This window comes from Urocitellus parryii, chromosome 1 (assembly GCF_045843805.1).
Source record: "Urocitellus parryii isolate mUroPar1 chromosome 1, mUroPar1.hap1, whole genome shotgun sequence".
NCBI classification, from domain to species: Eukaryota; Metazoa; Chordata; class Mammalia; order Rodentia; family Sciuridae; genus Urocitellus; species Urocitellus parryii.
The window spans coordinates 230,378,535-230,399,995 of record NC_135531.1 but is presented as its reverse complement, the minus strand read 5'-3'; the positions used below and the strand labels follow the sequence as shown (position 1 = coordinate 230,399,995).

The 21,461-nt window shown below is 38.7% G+C and overlaps 1 protein-coding gene across 6 annotated transcripts in view; it reads right to left on the bottom strand.

The window, feature by feature from the left end:
• The window catches only part of Osbpl6 (oxysterol binding protein like 6), a 193,280-nt gene that overhangs the window by 99,772 nt on the left and 72,047 nt on the right, over nucleotides 1-21,461 (bottom strand). For 5 of the 6 annotated variants that reach the window (XM_026391988.2, XM_026391989.2, XM_026391993.2 and 2 more), the window contains exon 2: nucleotides 4,209-4,405. The gene's annotated coding sequence lies outside the window, so the exon portion shown is untranslated. The remainder of the gene's footprint in view (nucleotides 1-4,208; nucleotides 4,406-21,461) is intronic. The other variant, XM_077802927.1, reaches the window with a different exon arrangement.

Below are 21,461 nucleotides of genomic sequence, written 5' to 3'. Positions count from 1 at the left end.
TCCTCAAGAAACAAATCAAAATTTCCTTCTTCTTACTATTTACAATATGAACTCTCTGACATTAACAGTGTACTCCTTTTTTTCAAAATATTAATTTTTTTAGTTATAGGTGAACACAACATCTTTATTTTATTTTTTTATTTTTATGTGGTGCTGAGGATCAAACCCAGTGCCTCACGAATGCAAGGCGAATAGTCTCCCTCTGAGCCAGAATCCCAGCTCCTTTTTTGTTTTCTACTTAATCACTTCTACAGTTCCACTTTTACTGGATGTATATTTAATGTTCAGTTTACTTTACAAAGCTGGTCTAAATCTCTCAGATGTCTGGGCAACTAATTTTTCTAAAATTTTACCTACAGGATACAGGATGAAGATAGAGCTGCTCTACAGCCTTCACGCTGCACAAACACTCTTGCCTCTCCCTTGTTCTGACACTTTTCAGCTGGGCTACAGGGAGATACAGTCCTCTTCCTTGTGCACAAGAGCTTGCTGCATGGCCTGCTACCTTCCCCTTTTGTGCCCTTATCTCTTCAGAATGAGGCATCTGTTGAGCAGAAGAGGCCCCATGCTACCAGAGGGAACACCAAAGATAGGAAGACAAAGGACAGTAAAATGCTGTGAGCACCTCCATTTCTACTACCTAAGTTCTCACTGAAACCCATCTTGAAGATCAGGTTCTGCCCTACTCCCCCTGTTGAAGACTGAACACCCAAGAAATGTCTGAGGCAAGAGCAAAAAGTTTTGAAGAACAGAATTTGCTGGGGGGGGGGGACTCCTCCAGAGAGGAGGGGGCCCAGAGCTGGTGCCCTAAGGAGTGGGGGTGTCCTGCCCTTTTTATAGATTTCAGGTTTCCTTCTTATCATGTCACCTCCTCCTCTTATCTTGCCTGTGTGACCAAAAGGACAGGAAGAGAGTCATCCAGAAGATAGCTCTCCCTATTTTCCATATCTGCTCAGAAAGGCAGGAAGGGGGTACTCATTAACCGCTCTTTTTTGAGAGGAAAAATCCCTGGAGGCAGGTAGGTGATCTTGGCAACAGGTGAGGAGGAGAGGGAAGCGTTCTGGAGGTATTAGTATTCCATTTCCTTTTGAACTAGCTCGCATCTTCCTGCCCCAATCATTCATTATCCACACTGACTCCTTTTGCCCTAGTCTCATCATGAGTTTCTTACCTGGGCTTGGTATTCTTTCCCCTTCTCCAATGTTTTGCCTAGCCCTGTCATGTTTGCTGACTGTTTGTTGATTTACTGAGTTTACTTTTTTTTTTTTAACCTACAATTAACCCATTTTTAATAATGTCTCCTAAGCCCTGCCTACATTTTTTCCCATTTTTTTAGTCCTGGTTATCATTTGCTTAGGAAATTAAGTGAAATATAATGTACAATTGATAACAAGAACTCTAGAATTGGAAATAAAAGGACTTTCTGAAAGCACTTCTTTTTCTTTTTTTTGGTGGTACTGGGTATTGAACCCAGGTGTGCTCTACCACTGGGTCACATCCTCAGTCCTTTTTATGTTTTATTTTGAGACAGGGTCTTGCTAAGTTTCTGAGGCTGGCCTGAACTCTTGACACTCCTGCCTCAGTCTCCCCAGTCACTGGATTGCAGGCATGTTCCACTGTTAGCATCGAGGGGTACTGAGTTCATTGTCTCCATTAAGTAAAGAATTGAAGAGCAGGACAAGCTAGCAAGCAAAAAGCAGGTTTATTGCAAAAGTGACAGAGATAATGGACATAGACTTCTCTGAAGAGAAGGGGCCCCAGAGCTGAGAATCTGGGGGGGGGGGGGAATTTTGGTCTGTCCTTTTTAAGGTCTCTGGAATTTCCTCCTTTTCTTATCTTCTCTCCTGACCACACACTCCTCTCTATTATTGATTGGTGCTCCCTCTGCCCATGCATCAGTTTTAGTTTTCTATTGGGTCAGTCATTTAGGAGCATGAGTATGAAAATATCTGTCTGATTGGGTTCCCTGCTTATGTCCATGAGCGCTTTCATCAACCAGGAAGTGGACCTCATCAAAAGACCCTTTCCATGGTGCTGGCCCTGCCCTGGACCTACTCATTCACCATCATACCCTTTCTACATCTCCCTCACTGACGTGCCCAGCTTTTCTGAAAGCATCTGAGTACACATGCATATAAACCCTAATTCCTTGACAAAAGAATAATAACAACAAATAAATTTCATTAAGAATGTGAGATGTCAATCATCTGAGTTTGCCTTCTAATAAGAAAAAAAAAAAAAAGACTAATTTCTTTCTTAACTAGCCAAGTCACTATTAAGCAAATGTGTGGAAGCAAATTTCCAAGAACTTTATTTCCATGAGCCTAGACTTTATAGTCAAAAGGACTCATGCACACTTCATCTTTACATGTGGTCAAGTGTTAAGAGACACTACTGACCTAAGAGATTTTAGGAGATAAAGCAAAATACTGCTGGCAGCAGCACACTAAGCTGCCCCAAAGAAAATTCCAATCCAGACAACCTTCTTTGTTTGCTTCACCCTGAGACCTAAAATCTGTTTAAGAAATAGGAAACTACTAGTGGGAATCTTCTGTAAACCTTATGTTTTATTAAAATAATTTTGTTAAAAAATGAACTACTATTTCAGGAGTGTTACCAGTTTCCTTTAATTTGAGTTTTGGCTAATCCAGACAGAAAAGTGCTATGCCCACAAAGACCCTATGATCTGAGATACTTCCATGGTTAAAGTACTTTCTAACCATATAAAAGTTTTGGTTCAATATCAAATTAACAGAAATATGACTCAATGAATTTCCCTTCACAACAAGATATAGTAATAAAAGATGGGGAAAGAAGTCTTGTGATTAACTACAACCCACTGTGTGTGAAGGCCCAATTCTGGTGGCAATATTTCTCAATGACAAAAGTTCTGCCCATGTAAAAGGCAGAGCAGATTTCTCACTAAATCATTCTGGTGTCCAAAAGTGAGGGGCTGGAAAATGAATTCTAAGTCCTACAGGTGTCATTCAAAAAGAAGTTAATTTAATGAATCAGTTTTCCCTCCCTGGGACCAAAATAGTCAGAGTAGGCAACAAAACCCTTGGTCATAAAATTTCAGAGAATGACAACCTTAACATCTTAAAAAAAAAAAAAAACAAAAACATTTGGACTACACCATTATGCCCATCAGAACTCCTAACTAAGACCAATGGACTATCTTATTTTGGGAAAAGTCTTCCTTTTTTTCTAAGCAAGCCTAGCATGTTTCAGCTTACCCTGAAAGCTACTGTTTCCAAGGCTCACACATTTCATATAAAACTATAAATGTTAAAATAATGGCAGAGAATAAAGATACCAGAGTACTAGGTTAAGAGTATTATTACTTTAGTACATGGGAATGACCTCATGTAATGTGAGAAAAAGAATTGACAGTGTTCTTAAAAGTCAAAAGCCTATATGTATGTGCCAAGTAGGTACCATAAATCTTCAAGAGTTGCTTACAGATTTAATAGTTAAATATTTAGGGAATGCTAAAGACTAGCAAACTGCAAACCAACTTCCTAATTCTACAATCTTCCATTCTGGGGATCACTGACCTGGATAAGTTTTGGGTAAGGTGGAAAGTTTTGAGTGAGTGGGAACTGATTCTACATTATGAGGACCAAAACTCACTGGTTCTAAAATGTCAAATGGCATATATGAAATGGCTCAGAAAATAATAAGTACAAATGTGAAAAATGACAGACCACAGTTAAGTATGCCTAGTACTTTACCAGTTATTTCAGTTATTCAGGCAAGGAGAAAACAATTGATTATCTGTTTCCTCTAAAAAACTATAAAAATTGGATGCATTTTAAAATGTACATATGTGTGCACATGTGAATTTGTGTGCACTTAAAACACAGTATAGTGTTTTAATCATTTTGGAGTTTAGGCCTCCAGACTCATTACTCACAAAGAGAATGATAGGATCTTATTTCCACATAATGCTAGATTGCAAATAAGAAACAGAAAAATGTTAACAAATATTTCTGCATGTTTTTCTACTTTCTATCCTTAACAGAAAAAAACTTTTTATTGAGATGACTAAACATAACCAGAATTACAACACATTAAAGATATAACATACAAACAAAAGATGTAAAGGCAGAGCTTCCTGTGACATGGCTATATATCATTCACTTTTTACTATTATTAAGCACTGCCTAATCTTACCCTACTTTTGGCTTGAAGTTCTGCCAACTCACCTTGTACCTTGGAGTCAGTCTTCTCGGTAGGTTGGCTGTAGTTGGCTTCACGGTCAATGCTGCTTTGCAGGGGTTTATCCTCAGATGCCTGCGGCTTTTCTCTTTGGGACACGGTTTGTTGGCCTTGATATCTGGGTAAATTACAGGGTGGAGATTTAATTTCCTTCTTTTGCTGTTTTCCCTGCAAGGGGCAGAACCTGAAAAAGAGAGATTACAGTCATATAGTGTATCTCTGCAGAAATTTCACAAGCCTCTCAGGAGGACTGCCTATGACCAATCAGAAAATTCCTCCCAATATATCTTTCAGATAGAAAGTTCATACTGGAAAGTGTCTCCACTTTTTATTTCCTTGGCTCAGTTTCACATAATCTCACAGACATGGATATAACCACTGAACTTAGCAATCAGTTTACAATGTACCCAGAGTTTGGAGTAATAAAACTCACAATTTGAAACAACAAATGTTTTCTAAGAGAGGACAAAGTATATTTTCTGGAACCAAGATTAGCCGTCCAATTAAGTGTAAATATCTAATGGATTATTTAAGTAAATATGAAGTGCTATCATCAGATATGCATATAAATGTACAGAACCTACTGCTCTGATCAAAACCCATTAATAGTTTCTAATTTGACTTTTAAGAGCAAAACTGCTGCCAAATTCCTACAGCAATCACCTAGCAGAAAGAACTAAAAAGAATACAGTTGTCAACTTGACATAATTTCTCAGAAAGCAAAGAAACAGTATGTTATGGGAAAATAAATATGTTCACTTTAGGGAAAAAGAAAGATAAACCTGACAAGTAAAGATTCTACTGTGGAGTAGAATCTATACCAGTTTCTCTCTGATCCTGCGATAGGATACCTGTTTTCGCCTTCAAGCCATGAACCCCTCTGAAATGTTCATTTATTCACAAGATAGCTTTAGAAGTTACTCCCCAAGTTTGATTTTTTTCTAAGTCTATTCTTTCACTCTTTTTTTTTTTTTTAATTTTTACCTATGGAGAAGGAATAAAAATGCACATGGAAATGCCCTTATGCCCCTTCTTCTGAACCACTATGATTTAATCAAACAGCAAAGGATGTTCAGCCAGAATCCTATACTGAGGGCTTCAAGTACCATCTTACTGGGGGGGGGGGGGAAGCTTCCTTCTAAATCCTTCTTCATCTTTTAAATGTTTTTAAAAAATTCTAGTATATTATAATACATTTCCACATATCTTATAGGTCTAAATAAAATTTGTTGATTATGATGATGACCTAGAATAACTAAGGTTAGGTAGGGTCCATCAAGATTATTTTTGTATGCTCAGAATTATATCTTTTTATTTTCTGCACACATGATTCAATCTATGCTCTTTCATCTCAGGCAAATCTAGACAGATGGAACATAAAGTGATCAGCTATAGAAACTCCCCTAACCACCTTTCCCTTGGTCTTTCCTATGATGGACTCTGCCAAGCTTTGGAAAAGGACACTGGAAAAGGAAGAGGAGAAGTATGGTTGGAGTCCCTGTGCTGTGCTGTAGCTCCGCTTGCCCACTCCTGCCCCCAGTCTTCTTCCCCTGTCCACTCACTACAACTTCTTTACCATCCAAAAATGGCAGGTGGAAAGGTAAAGGAGGATAGAGAATAGAGAATAGAGGATCGGGGGTAGGATTAAGGTTCCCTCTCCTTCCTGTTGTCTTCCCTCTAAGGAGCAGCAGGGCAAAGGGAGAAAGCAGGGTACACCAACAGCATCACCTCATGTACACCTTGTCTTCCGACTACGTAAATCAGTAGTTCAAGGAGCGTTTTCCCACTTCCCTCTTTTCTTCCCCCACAGTCTTTTAAATACATCCTTCAGAATCCAGCTCAAAACCACAGTGCCCGACTCTTTCTCAGCTAGGAAAGCAGCTGCTTACTGTACCTTGCACTTTTGGTCATTTCTGCTCATGTGCTTGCACACTGTATCTCCCCTATGGGATGAGTACCCGTTGCAAGGCAGGGACCAGAACTTAGATCCCTGCACATGATAGGTATCAGAGCTAAAAAATGGAAATTTACAAGATTTTAATTTACATATGCTCTGTAAGGAACTAATCTATTATCGTCTGTTTTGCTGTTAAGAGCACAAAAGTGAATACTGTCATACTGTGTATGCTGTGTCAAGGAATTTGGGCTTGTTCTGAAACAATATTCATGTGGACATACTGTACACAAAAGACAAACACCAAGATGAAGCGCAGAGCCCTCTATAACCTCCCAGGGGATTGAGCACTCTGGGTTAAAAATTACTACCACACTATTATTAGAAATTCAGATGTAACCAATACTTCCGTTAGGCACTCAAGCCAGGAAGAGTAGGAATAAGTCTTAATTCAGCTTCAAAAAATTGATTAGACTAGATAGGTTTATATAATCACAATTTACATTCCAAATTTCCAGATGACTAATATATTAATTTTTGTTTGAAAACCAGAAAGTTCACCAAGTGGCAACTCACTCTTACATAAATTAAGAAACAACACAGGATCTTGTTTTACTTTACATACAAACTGCGTTCAGGGCAGAAGTCCAAAGGTGATTAGCTTATAAAGTTGGAGCCTGACTGCTCCTCGTGACAACACACGTGGAAGATTAATTGTTAAAGCTCTAGTTAAGAAATGCACTTAGAGAAGGGAAGAGGTTGTTTCTTTAAAAAAAAAAAAAATAACCAACACTGATGCTTTCCCTCTCGCTTTTTTTAAGTAGCATTACCAACACATACTAGTAAAAAGAATAATATTCCAATTCAAGGATACCCTCTGCAGATCAAAAAGGCTTCCAACATACTTTTATTATAAATAAATCAAAAGTTGTAAAGGTTGGAAAGGTTGATTCGAACAAAGCCTCCTACACCAACCAATCCTCACGTAGGAGTCTCTGGAAAATCTCATTCAGCAGAGTTTTGGTTATCTGGCAATGATTCCTTCTGAATGGCTCAGTCAGGAAGCAAACGATCTATTATCTTTGCAACAGAATGCTTCCTCTAAGCCCTGTGACTAATCCTCCCACAACCTGAATTTTGCCCAGTATACACCATGTTCTTGTCTAGTGCATTCTCCACACACTCCTCTCACTTCTTATCCAATTTCTCAGAGACCACAATGTGTTCTATCAAAGATGACTGTACTGTGGAGCTACTAAGTAAATGACTGCAATGCAAACAGAGACAAGATAAAGCAAACTCCGTCACTCTGTAAAATAATAAAATTTCTAAAAATCATAAAGACAGCCAGAATAGCCAGAAGAGTATTTATACAAAGTCAGGATTATACACAACAAAGTCCATTTCATAACAAAGATAAGAGGTGAGGTTCCTGTATATATGTGGCCCAGGGTTTTATTTCAATGCTCATATATTTTCATAAAGAAGGACTGGTCTTAATTTAGGGTCAGATGTCATACTTTGCTTTTCCAGAAAATTGAAGTCCAAATATAGCCCAAGACCTTTCTTGGCTGTCTTAACTGACTTTGTCTGTTGTCACCACCTTTAAACTAGCGAAAAGATCATTGTATTGCTTTTCTTCACCAGCAGCAGTGTTATGACAAGCAGCATGTTTTTTCTCTTCCTACCTGTGATAATCCCTCCCACACTAAGGATTTCTACACTGTATTTAAGTCCCTAGAGAATATATTTTAGTGTTGTAACTCAATAAATTTTATGCAAACAGGTTGTGTGAGGGTAACTTCTTGAAGACGAAAAATACAAACCTCAGTCATATTACCTAATAACTGCTGTGAATTTTTTGAAATGTATCTAATCTCATTAGTGCTACTATATTTCACAGAAGTTAAAATTCAATAGCTGAAATAACATATCCGCCATATGTACACGTTTGAGTTTTTATATCTGTCATTAAATACTGTTCATCGATCCACTTATTAGTAAGTCAATTGTATAGTTATCATCAAAACCTGAGACTAAGAGGATCTATAAATGTAACAATCAATAATAAAAGTTCCCTCCCTTAGACCATTGAGAGTTCAGCCAGAGATAACAGGAAGAGACACATGAATAATCTTTTTAAGCTATAAAAGCAGAAAGTGGGTTACAGATATTCATGGCATGAAAATATGAATTCTAGCTTGGAATTTGTGGGCTGGGAGGGAAGTAGTTTAGAGGAAGTTGCTCAAAAAAGAAAACACTGGAAAGATGAGTAAAGTCAGGCAGAAATAGTCAAGTAGGGATGACTAAAGAATATTTCCAACAGTGAGAAAGGTGTATAAAAATCAAAAAACGGGAAAGTGTAGTCTGTAGGCCCAGTACTCAGAGCTTAAGGGACAGAAAGAAAAGCAGAGTGGGGGGCGGGGGTGGTGGAACACTGTGGAAGGTCTTAAATGTGAGCTATAAAGAACAGGAGCGAAGTCCAGAACTGTGAGTCACATGGTCATGTTTCAGGGACATAGATCCCGTGGCAGAACACCCTGGAGGAAGAGGCAAGGGACAGCCTCGGGAGATCACATTAGCAGCCCAGAAAAGAGGTGGGAACTACCTGGAAGAGTGGGCATTAGCAGAAGGAAAGCAAAGAATCTGACAGGAAAGACTGAATCTATATGGGCTCACAGGTATCTTGTCTTATCGAAACAGTCAGTGGGAAATAGGACACATTCATTTTTCTGAAACAAGATCCAGGTGAATTAAGATACAGTGGTCTTGAGGCATCTGCTGGGAATTGGTTCTAGGATACTTACAGATACCTAAATCCAAAGATGCTCAACTCTGATAAAATGAAGTATTTGTATATAACCTACGCATATCTTCCTATAGCCTTTAAATCATCTCTAGATGAATTATAATACCTGGTAAAATGCAAATGCCATGTAATTAGTTGTTAAGCTGTATTGTTTAGGGAATAAAGATGAGGAAAAAAAATCTGTGCATGTTTAGTACAGTCAAAGTTTTTTTGATCCTTTGCTGGTTCCACAGCTGACTCTCTAGCTGACCATAGAGTCACCATGCTAAGAAACTTAATATCATTTTACTCAACACAAAATACAGGTTTCTCAGTCTGTTATATTTCTACAATCTAGACATTTTTCCAAATTTTTTTGTTTTCATCTAACTTACTTCAAATTGATGTGTATTTCTGTGATGATGGGAAAGGGTTTTATTTCTTCAAATCTCAAAGGCCAACCACAGAAAGGACTGGACACCTATTAAGCATTCAAAGGATTTTTCTCACTCAAATTGAAACATTTTGTTAATCTTGACAGAAATTCAAATGATTAATGACACAGTTAAAAATTCTGATCATAGATTACTTAAAGGAGTCCACAACTTCTGTTTTATATACAAACACAAGTATTACAGAAACTACTCACAGTTCTATTTTTCAGGTAAATAACATTTATAAAAGCCTAAGGATTTTCATTAATTCTAAAGTGCTGTAAACACATACCTAATCTTCCAAAAGTAGTACAGTCTGGAGCAATTCAGCAAACTTTTTGTGTAAAGATCCAAATCTTTTTTGTAAAGATCTTTGGTGTAAAGATCCAAATCAGCAAATATTTCAGGTTGTGTGGGTCACATAGCCTACTACTTGATGCAACTATTCAACTCTACTATTATAACAAGAAAACAGAGATAATGTGCAAATGAAGGAGCATGGCTGGATTACAATAAAACTTTATTTACAAAATGTGGATGAACTGAAGTTTGCTGACCCCTGTCCATAAGAGAGTCCACTGGGACCACTGGGGCGGTTTCAACATTCTTTGCTCTTCAATATGCATAACCCCAAGAAGTTAAAAAAATATATTATTTCGAAAAACTGGGCTCCAAAGAAAATACTTAATGCTAGGGCAGTGACAAAAGGGCAAATAAAATGAAGAGGTGCTAAGGAAGCCATGAGTTCAAGGACAAAAGGGAAGCTCTGAGTTACCTGAAAAGAGAATGCAGAATCTGGTGACAGCTCAGATTACAGCAAAGATGGTCTAACCCATATTCTATATGGAAATATGAAAAATGTTAATCATGAAACCAATTCAGGAAGGCTCCAACCAATGCCAAACATACTCATTAACTAAGAGGAAACTTCAGGGAGAGTTTAACCTATCACAAAAATATATTGAAGAAATGCATGTATCGTAACAGAATATTTGTGTAAGAGAAAGCCAGAGAATCTGGGAATTTATTAAAGCCTCAGATTATATTTCCTTCATGAATTCTAATGATCATACTGTATTTACTTGACAGCAGGGGAAAAGCAAGAAATACAATTATTAAAGTTTATTAATCCCTATTTTTAAATCTATAAAAGTTAAAACAAAAACTACCTTCACTCACTTCATCTGCTTAATGACACTACCACTCATTTACCACTGCAAATGATGTACCTGCTCCGGTTACCTCACCTCTCTGTGCCTCAGGTTCCACTTCTGTAAAATGTGGCTCCATCATGAAATTGATTTTGGAGTCCATAAATGACTATACGTGAAGAATTCTGAATAGTCTGGGCATACAGGACGGGCTCAAATGCTATAATGCTGCAGCTTCTCTTCAGAGTCTCTTTTCCCCAATTTAGGTTTATGGGTTCTCTTCTTTTGCCCTGAGGTTCCACACTCAGTAGTGGCCTTCTCTCTCTTGGAAGGTTTCAACCTACCATTTGCTGGTGTCTGTTAAATCACTCCAGTGCTGACCTCTTCCAGATTGCATTTCCAACTGCCTACTGGCCATTTCCATTAAAATGTATCCTGTGCATCTGAAACTCAATGGGCCTAAAAAATTCAAGTCCATTTCCTTTGCAGCCTTGTCCCCTTCTCCTCTTCATACCACTTAATTTATGACATCACTATTTACCCGTAAACCAAGCTAGAAACTGCAGTTACTCTTCTTTACCATTCCACTTCTCTCCTCTCAAGCATTCTCTCCTCCAGGAAATCCTTTGTCATCAGAGACATCTTTCTTTTTATATGTTAGCCTCTTGGTTAATTATTCTCTAATGCTTGGGGAAAGGGGCCTAGGGACCTATAGGAGAGTTTCAGAGACCCTGGAAGTCCTCGGAAATTGAATACAAAATTCTGTGCAATAGTCTGAAAGTTTGTCCCCTCCAAGACTCATGTTGACATTTAATTGCCATTGTCATGATATCAGGAAGTTGGACCTCTAAGAACTTTCTCAGTCACGAGGGCTCTCACGAATGGACTAATGCTGTCATTGCAGGTGTGGTTAGCTCCTCTCCCCCTGCCTTTCTGCCATATGATGCTTTCTGCCATGTTACGATATAATGAGACCCTCATTAGATGACAGCACCTTGATCTTGGATTTTCTCATCTTCAGAACTGTGAGTTAATAAATCTTTTTTTCATTATAAATTACCAAATATGAAGTAATCTGTTACAGCAGCACAATGCGGACTAAGACAACTGTTCTGGAGGATAGTTGTTAACCCGCTCAGCAGGGTACAACCCACAATTTTTAACTCCATCTTAGTCGCACTCCTATATCTGAAACGTAAAGCCTGTTTTAGACACAAAGGACATGACAGTTTTCTCCACACACGCCCATTGAATGTTATTTCACCTCTCCAAGCTTTTGTGTGTGCTGCTCCCTCTACCTGGAATTTTCTTCTCTGTCAAGCTTTCTTTTAGTCCTTGCTCGAATCTCAAAAGTCTCCTCTGTGAAGCATTAACCAAGTTGTACAATGAGCATATATGAACAACAAAAAAGATGCTAAATAGATTTCTGGTGTCTGTGTATTATAATATTAGTCTGAAATTTCTTAAATTCAAAACATTATACAGATTCATTAGTCATAAATAGTTAGGCACACATTGTGTCTGCTTAATTAAATGTAAGGTCATCCTTACTGGTGTCCCTGGATTTTAATAAGATCAAGGGTAAAGACCCTGGACCCTAATTGCCTAGGATCAAATCCTTGCTTAGGCAATTACCAGTAATGTGACCCTGGATAAGTTACAGAGATTCTTAGTGCCTCGTTCACGACCTACCTGTTGTGAACAGTAATGGAGGGTAACTGTACCTACTTGTTAGAATTATTCTGAGGACTGAATTGGTTCATATGTATGCACTTAAAACTATGTGCATGCCCATTATTATTATAATTATTTATTTAAAGTCAGAACTAAAGGCTGCAAGAGGTCATCACAGGGCAAATTATACCAACATTGCCCACTAAGCTTCAAGCTTTAGTCACCTGAGTTTTTCAGTGAGAGAGTTCTAAAAAAAGATGGTCCTTTTTACTCGTAATTTTATCAATATGACAGCGGTTCAGGCTGATCCGATAAGATTCCACTAATATAGCCTTCAATAGCTAAAAATATCAACCCAGAATATTTCCAAGGCACACTACCAACAATTCCTTGGAACAGAAAAAAGCCAGGGCTGCTCTTTGCTGGGCAGCAAACCAATGGCCTCATGGCTTATGATGTGCCCATTCTGAAGAGAAAGCACTAAGTAGGGACCTGGGAAGAAAGAGAAAAGGCCTTAATGACTCAGCCTTCAAACAACCTGGAGTTTGGAATATTGGGCTCTGATAGCGCTTATCTGGCCAAAATAAACAGCTGTGAGATGTAGCTGCTAACATCAAGGAATCGAAGAGAATCAAAATAAATGCAGGCAGAGAGCTGAAACCAACTTTCATCTGAGTGATAAGGTCACCCAATGCATATGGAAAGTCTCTGTCAAAAATTTTAGTCCAAAGAGCTTTTTTAACTCAAACCATAAATGTGTTGTGTAGACAGAATTTCCCCCCAAACAAATGCCAAAAGGATCACTTTATTCTTTAAATGATAACTTTTGTTCTTTAATGGCAGAATAATCAGACCTTAGATTAAAATGCCTGAGTTAATAATGAAAGTTGGGAAAGAAAAAAAAAGAGCCCCAGTTCCTTAGCCTATTACTGAAGGTCCTCTGTTATATAATCCAATCCCAACTAATTTCCTCACTTTATCTTGAAGTCTTCAACCAAATGGAGCTTCCTGAAGATGCCCCAGCCATACACTCTTTGCCCATTCTGTATTTCCTCTAACTAAAACAGTATTTTTAGTTACCTTAGTTTTGGTTCCCCTTATGTTTTCAAAATCTAAATCCCATCCTTTCTTTCAAACCCTGTGTGGATAATGTGAAACCCTTTCCTTCTGCCAAGAGGAAGCCATTCTCCAGGTTCTTAACTTTGATAATCTTTGCTCAACACCTTCTGGAATTTCCTCAGTCCATCTTCATCAAAGTTGACACATGTCTTTTCTTTTCAAGATGAACGCTCTTTGATGGCAGTGTCCACATCTGCTGCATTTGCATAACCATGGGCCTGTTCACACGTGGTAGGTGCTCATACTTTTTGATAAAGTATGCAAGAAGGATGCTAAATTGTGCTAAAGCTCACTGTGACTAATCATTTAAATCAAATGGACAAGTATATGTACTCAGATGAACTGTGCTCAAAAAAAAAGAGACTTCAGTGAAAAAGATATATAACAACACGAATCTCATGAAATGAGAGAAGAGAATTTGTTTGTTTGTTTGTTTTGGTACCGGGGATTGAACCAAGGGTCACTCAACCACTGAGCTACATCCACAGACCTATTTGTATTTTATTTAGAGACAGGGTCTCACTGGGTTACTTAGTGCCTCCATTGCTGAGCTGGCTTTGAATTTGTGATCCTCTTGCCTCAGCCTCTGAAGCCACTGGAATTACAGGCAGGTGCCACTGTGCCCAGCGAGACAAAAGAATTTTAATGCTACTTGGAAGGCAAAGAAACTACTGTTTATACTTACTGTCCAGTGACTTGCCAACAACTATTAACAGTGGTACATTAAAAGCTTCCCTCCCTTTAATGTAAATATTAATATACTTCCAAGTTAGATAAATCATAAGATAATTATTCCTGTGCTTCTGCTAGTGCAGACTCGAGACACTGCTTTCCTTTGATAAACAGGTCTTAAGACCTCTGTATATAGTGACGATGTCAATCATTATCTTTAATATGTCTTAAACTTTAAATATATAAAATGTAAAAATCAAAGAATCTGATACATAACAAGGCCCACGAATGCCAAAAGAGGAAAAGATTATAACAACAAACCCTTAAACCTTGGCAGTGTGAGACTACATGGGCCGAAGTTCAAAAGTCCTAACGTGTCACTTGGTGCTGAAAAGTATAAAATGCTTATTGGATCAGAAAGTGCGGGCTGATTTACCCTCATGTGTGGCTCCAGGGCTATGCAGACCAGTGTCTTCTTGCCAGGCCACTGGACAGAGGCCCATCGTCTCAGTCCTGTGTTCTCAGATGACATTTTGCTGCCTACTCAGTTCACAAACTGTTACACAAATGGGCTTTACTATGCACTCTTAGACACAAGTAATATTCCTAAGCCCTAAGTCATACTAGTAGAGACAACCTATGTCCTAAACCTGTTGAAGGAACAGACACTTGAACTTCTTGACTCAAGTCATCCTAACAGGAGATCTGCTGAGTGATCTACCTGGTATGGCATTCATATCTATGACATCCGGAACATTTAGTCTCCAATATCATCTTTCTAACATCTCTTAGATTACTGGAACAGCAACTGAATCCTTGGGCAGGTGGCAGGAAACATGAGGTGTTTTGAACTAACTCAGTCTTTAAAATAACTAACATATCTATATATCCATTGAAGTATAAACTTGTCTGTCACATGCAAACTGAGGTAAAAAAAAAAAGTTAAAAAGATAATAAATAGGTAAACATTACCAGTGGCATTGCCATAAACCGTGCAATGTTTTGAACATACCCAAGAGACTCTAAAGAAACACAAAGTTTGTATAATCTGTGTTTTTTATATAGGTATTAACTAAATAACCCTGGCCAAATTTATCTTTGAAATTTCTCTTCTGTCTTCTAGGGTACTTAGATGGAATTCTTTCAAACCGCCCCATTTCTTAGGCCTCTTGCGGCCCCTCTTATATCTAGATTTCCATTCTGTTTCCACAATGACTTGCTTGCTTGCTCACTAGACCACAATAAAATGTAACAACTAAATCAGGCATATTAGCATTCTTATGACTAAAGCTTCCTGTATTTAGATAGATAGCATTGGCAGTAAAATTGGAATAAATTTTGAAATGTTGAGACAGTGAACAATGCCATCCATTAAAATTCAAAGTTATTCTTCCAGAAATTTAATTTGATGTCATAAACTGATAAGAAAAAAATGAATGGGGCAAACAGGGTAGCCTAGATTATCACACAACAGCAATTTCCTGGCAATTGAGAGCATCCCTTGGGAATAGTGAAAGTCTACAGTACCATAGCATGTCAGTCGGGGCCTCGGAGTTAAAAAAAATATATATGGTTCAAATCCCGGTGTTGATGTTTCTCAGCTACAAAACCCAGGGAAGGCTACTCCGTCTAGTCTAGCTGATCCTCAAGTCCCTCATCTGCAAAACAAGGATTTAAGCTCATAAAACCTAGCTCAACTTGCTATGGAAATTATAGATAAAATAACGTGCCACCTAACGTTTTGGTCAACAATGGATTGCATAGATGATGGTGGTCCCATAAGATCAAATGGAGCTGGAAAACTCCTGTCACTCAATGACATCATAGCTTCCCAATGCCATAGTGTAGTGAGGTCATAGTGGAAGGCAGTAGGCACATGCCTGTGGTCAGGCGGGGGTCAACAAACCTGCTGTGCTGCCAGACATACAAAAGTATAGCTTAAATAATACTAGATAATGAAATAAATTACTATGTTACTGGTTTATGTATTTACTGTAGTTTTATCATTTCAGAGTATACTGCTACTTACAAAAAAATTGCTGTAAAACAGTAAACAGCAACAGTGTGTTAAGTTGGCAGCAGCCTCCTACATCTTGTGTTTATACCACATTTCTCAATTGCACCATTTCCTCTTGTGCTTAATTTTATCTCATATTGTTTTGTTCATCGTGGACCTAGGAGCAATAGGCTCTATAACACACACACACACACACACACACACACACACACACACACCACAGAACCTATGTGTATAGCAGGCTATACCATCTGGGTTTGTATAAGTACACTGTATGGTGTTTGCACAATGATAAAATACATTTTTAAGAACATGTGCCCATTGTTAAGTGACACATGACTGGAATACGTGTTCAGGGCCTAGCTCTGCAGACTTCCTAATACAGAGCAACTAAGATGAGATAATGTTTTTTCTTTTTCAAAATGAAGACCTATAAATTATTCTAAGACCTCTTTCATACAAATCATACTTTCTTCAGACTACAAATCTGCTATCTCAGAGAAAAATTACATGCAGAAATCATTGAAATGTTCATGACAAACATCCAACTTTGATTAGGCTCATAGGAATAAAGACCATGACTTTAAAAGTTCAAAGCATCCTAACTTACAGCAGCTGCCAGGCAGTAAGTAGCTATGGGATGAGTCTCTAGAATCATCTAGATTCACATTCCCACTCTGTCACTCTCTAGCTGTTAGACCTTGAAAAAGGTATAAGTAATTTTTCCATTACTGTAACAAAATAACTGAGGCTGAGTGTTTTATTAAAAAGAAAGGGTTACTTAAATCACAGTTCTGGAAGATCCAGGGCATGGCACTGGCATCTGCTTGGCTCTGGTGAAATCTTCATGGTAGACGTTACCCCAATGGCAGGAACATGTGTAAGGCTGAAATATCATATTGCCAGACAGAAAACTAGGATGGGGGTAGTCTTACTCCCTGTATAGCAATTCCCACATTATAACTAACCAAGAGGTGCCATAAGAATCACCTTAATTCTTTCTGAGGGCAACACCCCAATGACCCTACAAACTCCCATGAGGCTCCATATCTTATCTCATCTGAGCAATTCGAAGCCAAACACAGTTCCAGTTATAGAAGCAGGTGGCAGGGTGCAGAGTTTGAAAATATAAGTAAATATGGGAAAAATTCTTTCCCTCCCTCCCTTGAATTGTAATTTGCACATGGCCACAGTGGGACCAAGCTTCCAACACATAAGCCCTTGGGGTACACACTTAAACCATACCCAAGTCACAGCAGTATATGTTTCCTTAAGTGTGAAATGGGGCTGCTAACAGCATCTACTATCTAGAGCTGTAAAGTGGATTCAACAACAGTACTAGGTACACAGGAAGTACCCAATGTTAGCTTTCTTTATATCACAGCTGCTTTGCCCAAGTCACATTGTATACATTTCCAGATTCAAATTATTCATAATCATGCTCCCTGATTAACCCTGTTTATTCTCCTTCCATCATAAATAAATAAATGAATAAGAGTCTGTCCCTTATCTTCTTTGATAAGGGAGCCAAATTGAAGAATTTCTTGGAAGGCATTAATTATCTAATTACTGCCCGACAAGGTATAGACCCGACCAGTGCCTATCCTGTGGCATGCTCCCTTTTACTGCAGTGCAATCTACAAATCTGTCCTGTTCTACTCAAGGAAAAAGGGAAGCTGCCGTCATGAAACCATTCCTGGCCCAGCCAGTGTGTTACTACTGCCTGACATCCTTGATTTTATTTAGAAGCAACAGTCCAGTAAGTGTTCTCAGTAAAGAGAGGACTTTGTGGGATAAATTTCTTCTTCAAATGGGCAAATGACAAAGCTGGGTGCTGTGGTCTCTGTAAGAATCAGAATTCAATAAGTGCTTGCTTCTGTGCTTTGCATACTCTAGCCCCATCTCTGGCTCCACTCAAACATGGACTGAATGCCATCATCAGGCCTGGCCCTGAGAAACCGCAATGTGAAGCCAAACACAGTTCCTGTAATAGAGCTTACTCTGTAACGTAACAAGGCCCTGGAAGGGAGTGGCAGGGTACAGAGCTTGGAAATATCAGTAAATAAGGGAAAATTGTATTCTCTCCCTCCCTTGAATTGTAATGACCATGGTCTTCAGGCATTCTGAATGAATTCTACTGAGCCCTATAGAACAGTTTAGAATCTGTATCTAAATTCTTATGTTGCTGATGGGAACATAAGTTGGCAAAAGTGATCATACACTGTGACCCAGCAATTCTTCTTCTCCTGGATGTATACTCAAGAGAAGTGGGTGCAGATTCAGAAGGTTTACAGCAGCTTTATTCAGGCTTCATGCAAAACTGAACTAACCCAGTGTCAAATAGGAATAGAATATCAAAGGAGCCTTCAGGCTGGTGAAAAAAATGAGGTTCTGGGAAGATGCTGTGCCCAGAGGTTATGGAACCTCCATCCCACCCACAGCCCTACTTCACCTATGAATCCCCGACATCTGGCTATTCCTGACTTTATGGCACCCTGGTAAATGATATTACAGGAGAGTTACGTGAATGTAAAGCTGGACCATGGTCTACTAATAATGACATATAAGAGAACAGAGCTACCCAAAGCAATACGAACTAATCCACAAAGCACATCCTCAGCAAAAACATAAAGTTGCATATTGAAGTTGACTGAAGACATGATTATGCAGAGAGCACTGCAGGCCACTTAGGATAATGGCGAAAAGTTCCAAAATGAATGCTAACATGCTGGGAACAACGGAAGAAAAAAAAATGGACAGGGATGTTCTGATGATCCTTGCTACCCTCTCTGAGCCACTGTACTAACTCAGGTCTGGATCTACCTTATTCACTTTGGCTATAAGAATAAATGTCCTTCTTTGGGGAAAAAGAAAATAATATTGAAAATATTGTGGAACATTCATATAATAGAGTAATACAGAAATGAAAAAGAGTAAACTGATAGACAACAGCAAGAAACACCATGGATGAATCTCTATAAAAAGACCACTGTATAATTGATTATATATGAAGTTCAAAGATAGGCTAAATTAGTGCCTGGAGATAGAGGTTATAACGGTGGTTATTGTTGGGGGGTACAAACTGGGAGGGAGGCTGGAGATATAGCTCAGTTGGTAGAGTGCTTGCCTTGCATGCACAAGGCCTGGGGGTTCAATTCCCAGCACCACCAAAAAATAAAAATAAAAAAACTAACAAAGGGCCTGAGAAAACCTTCCAGTGTGCTACAAATGTTCTAGATCTTCATCTGGAGGTATTATCTGTATCACTATAGACATAAAGAATAAAATATGTACTTTATATAAATGATATCTTTTGAGAAAATCTAAAAAGTACAAAGCAACTTAAATTTTTTTTTTTTAGTTGTAGATGAACACACAGTATCTTTATTTATTTTTATGTGGTGCCGAGGATTGAACCCAGTACCTCCCACATAGGAGGCAAGCGCTTTACCACTGAGCCCCAGCCCCAGCCGGCAACATATTTGTTTTAAAGCCTTTAGTATTATGAAGCTTTGAATCATACATCATTTCCTTCCTTCCAACATTGACTCAGTGCCTACCACTTTACCAAGCACTGCCAGCAGCCATGCATGGTCCTCATCATAAAGGAATTTGGATGCAAGTAGAGAAGACCATTTCACTGGTAGTACTGTTCATTTGGCAATCACCACCTCGGACACCTCATCTTGTCTTCAGTTATTTGCTATTTTATATACTGATTAATTTTACAGCTGGTTTCAAAGTGCAAATTCCTGAGTCATTTTAAAACTCCTTATGCCCTGAAATACCTAGCACAGTGCCTTAGAGTACACAGAAAGCACTCAATAGTTTCCTATTTTTATAACCTATCACACTGCAGGATTTCCCTTGGCTTCAAGTTTCTTAGCCAATATTCTTTTCTCAGTTTCTCACTTTTCTTGCCCCCTATAACCCAGCTGATCTGAAAATTACTTACAAAAATAGCATATGGTTTATATTTATATATGTTATATTTTTGGCCAGTGGAGTGCAGGATGTGACTTATGCTATTTCAAGATTTTAAAATTAAACATTAAATCAATAATAAAATTTAAGAGCTGGGTGCAGTGACATACTCCCATAATCCCAGCAGCCAGGGAGGTTCAGGCAGGAGGATCATGAATTCAAAGCCAGCCTCAGCAACTTAATAAGGCTCTAAACAACTCAGCAAGACCCTGTCTCAAAATAAAAAAGGGCTGGGGATGTGCAGTGGTTAAGCATCCCTGGGTTCAGTCCCTGATACCAAAAACAAAACAATAGACTTAAGAATATGGGAGAGATTAAATAGAGAAAATAAAAGGATAATAGAAAGACTTCTGTCTTCACAGAGAAAATGGTAAACCTTGCTTTGATGGCTTCCAATGCACTGGTGTAAACAAAAATAGCCATGCCTGTCTGGCTTCCCCATTGTAAAGTGCTCAAGACCCCAGCAATGCCATGTTCCAAATACCCTTAAGAATGACAAGAAGATGCTATGCTTATCCATCTCTCCATATGATTTTTTTTTCAGCGTGTGACTTTTCTAAGAGTCACCATTGAGGAAAAGATCTAAAAGTGCCAGGAAAAAGCTTGGGTCTCACTATCAATTGTATTTAACTATAGTTAGAATTGCTGTCATGAAGAGATGCAAGATAAAAGAACCAGAATTGCTTTTATTTTTTTCTTCTTTTTTTTTTTGCACATGGAGGTCTCATGTGATTTTTTCTTTTTTTGGTGCCAGGGATCAAACCCAGGGGCTCTCAACCACAGAGGCATATTCCCAACCCCTTTTATATTTCATTTTGAGACAGGGGTCTCACTAAGTTGATTAGGGGTAGGTTGCTGAGGCTGGCTTTAAACTCTCAATCCTTCTGCCTCAGCCTCCCAAGCCACTGGGATTACAGGTGTGCACTACCATGTCCTACTCTCAGGTGTGGCTTTAAGAAGCCACTGTTTTCACCTGGAGTTGAGACTGTAAAGGTGGCACTTTGATGTCTTGGCCTTACCCTGTGTGTTAAGCCTTCACATCCATGTTCCTGTTGATCTGCAACTGAGCAGCATCTTCTTCTCACAAGACAAAAGCCATACCCCCCTTCCAGATGGGGCAAGATAATCAACCACTAGCCTGTGATCCTGCAGTGAGCATGCTGACAGGAGAGAATTGGTTTCTGTTTGGTTTTCTCACTGATATTCAAAAGGAGCACCCACCCTAAGTTCAGCAGGATTTTACTTTGTGTCCTCTTTTGGCATTCCTGTCTGCTGAAAATCACAAGATATTGTCCTGGGGACAATAATGGAGATCCTGCTCCAGCTTGAGTTAAGTCAGTAAAAACCATTTGGTTATTATTATCCTGTGAAAATCAGAAACACACACATTTTGCCACATAGTTCAGTGGACTCAAGGAAGTGCTCTCAGGATTGAGACTAAAAAGGGCTTACACTTCTCAGTGTGATCCGTTCCTGCCTCTCTCTGTGCCACATCCCATCCCATCCC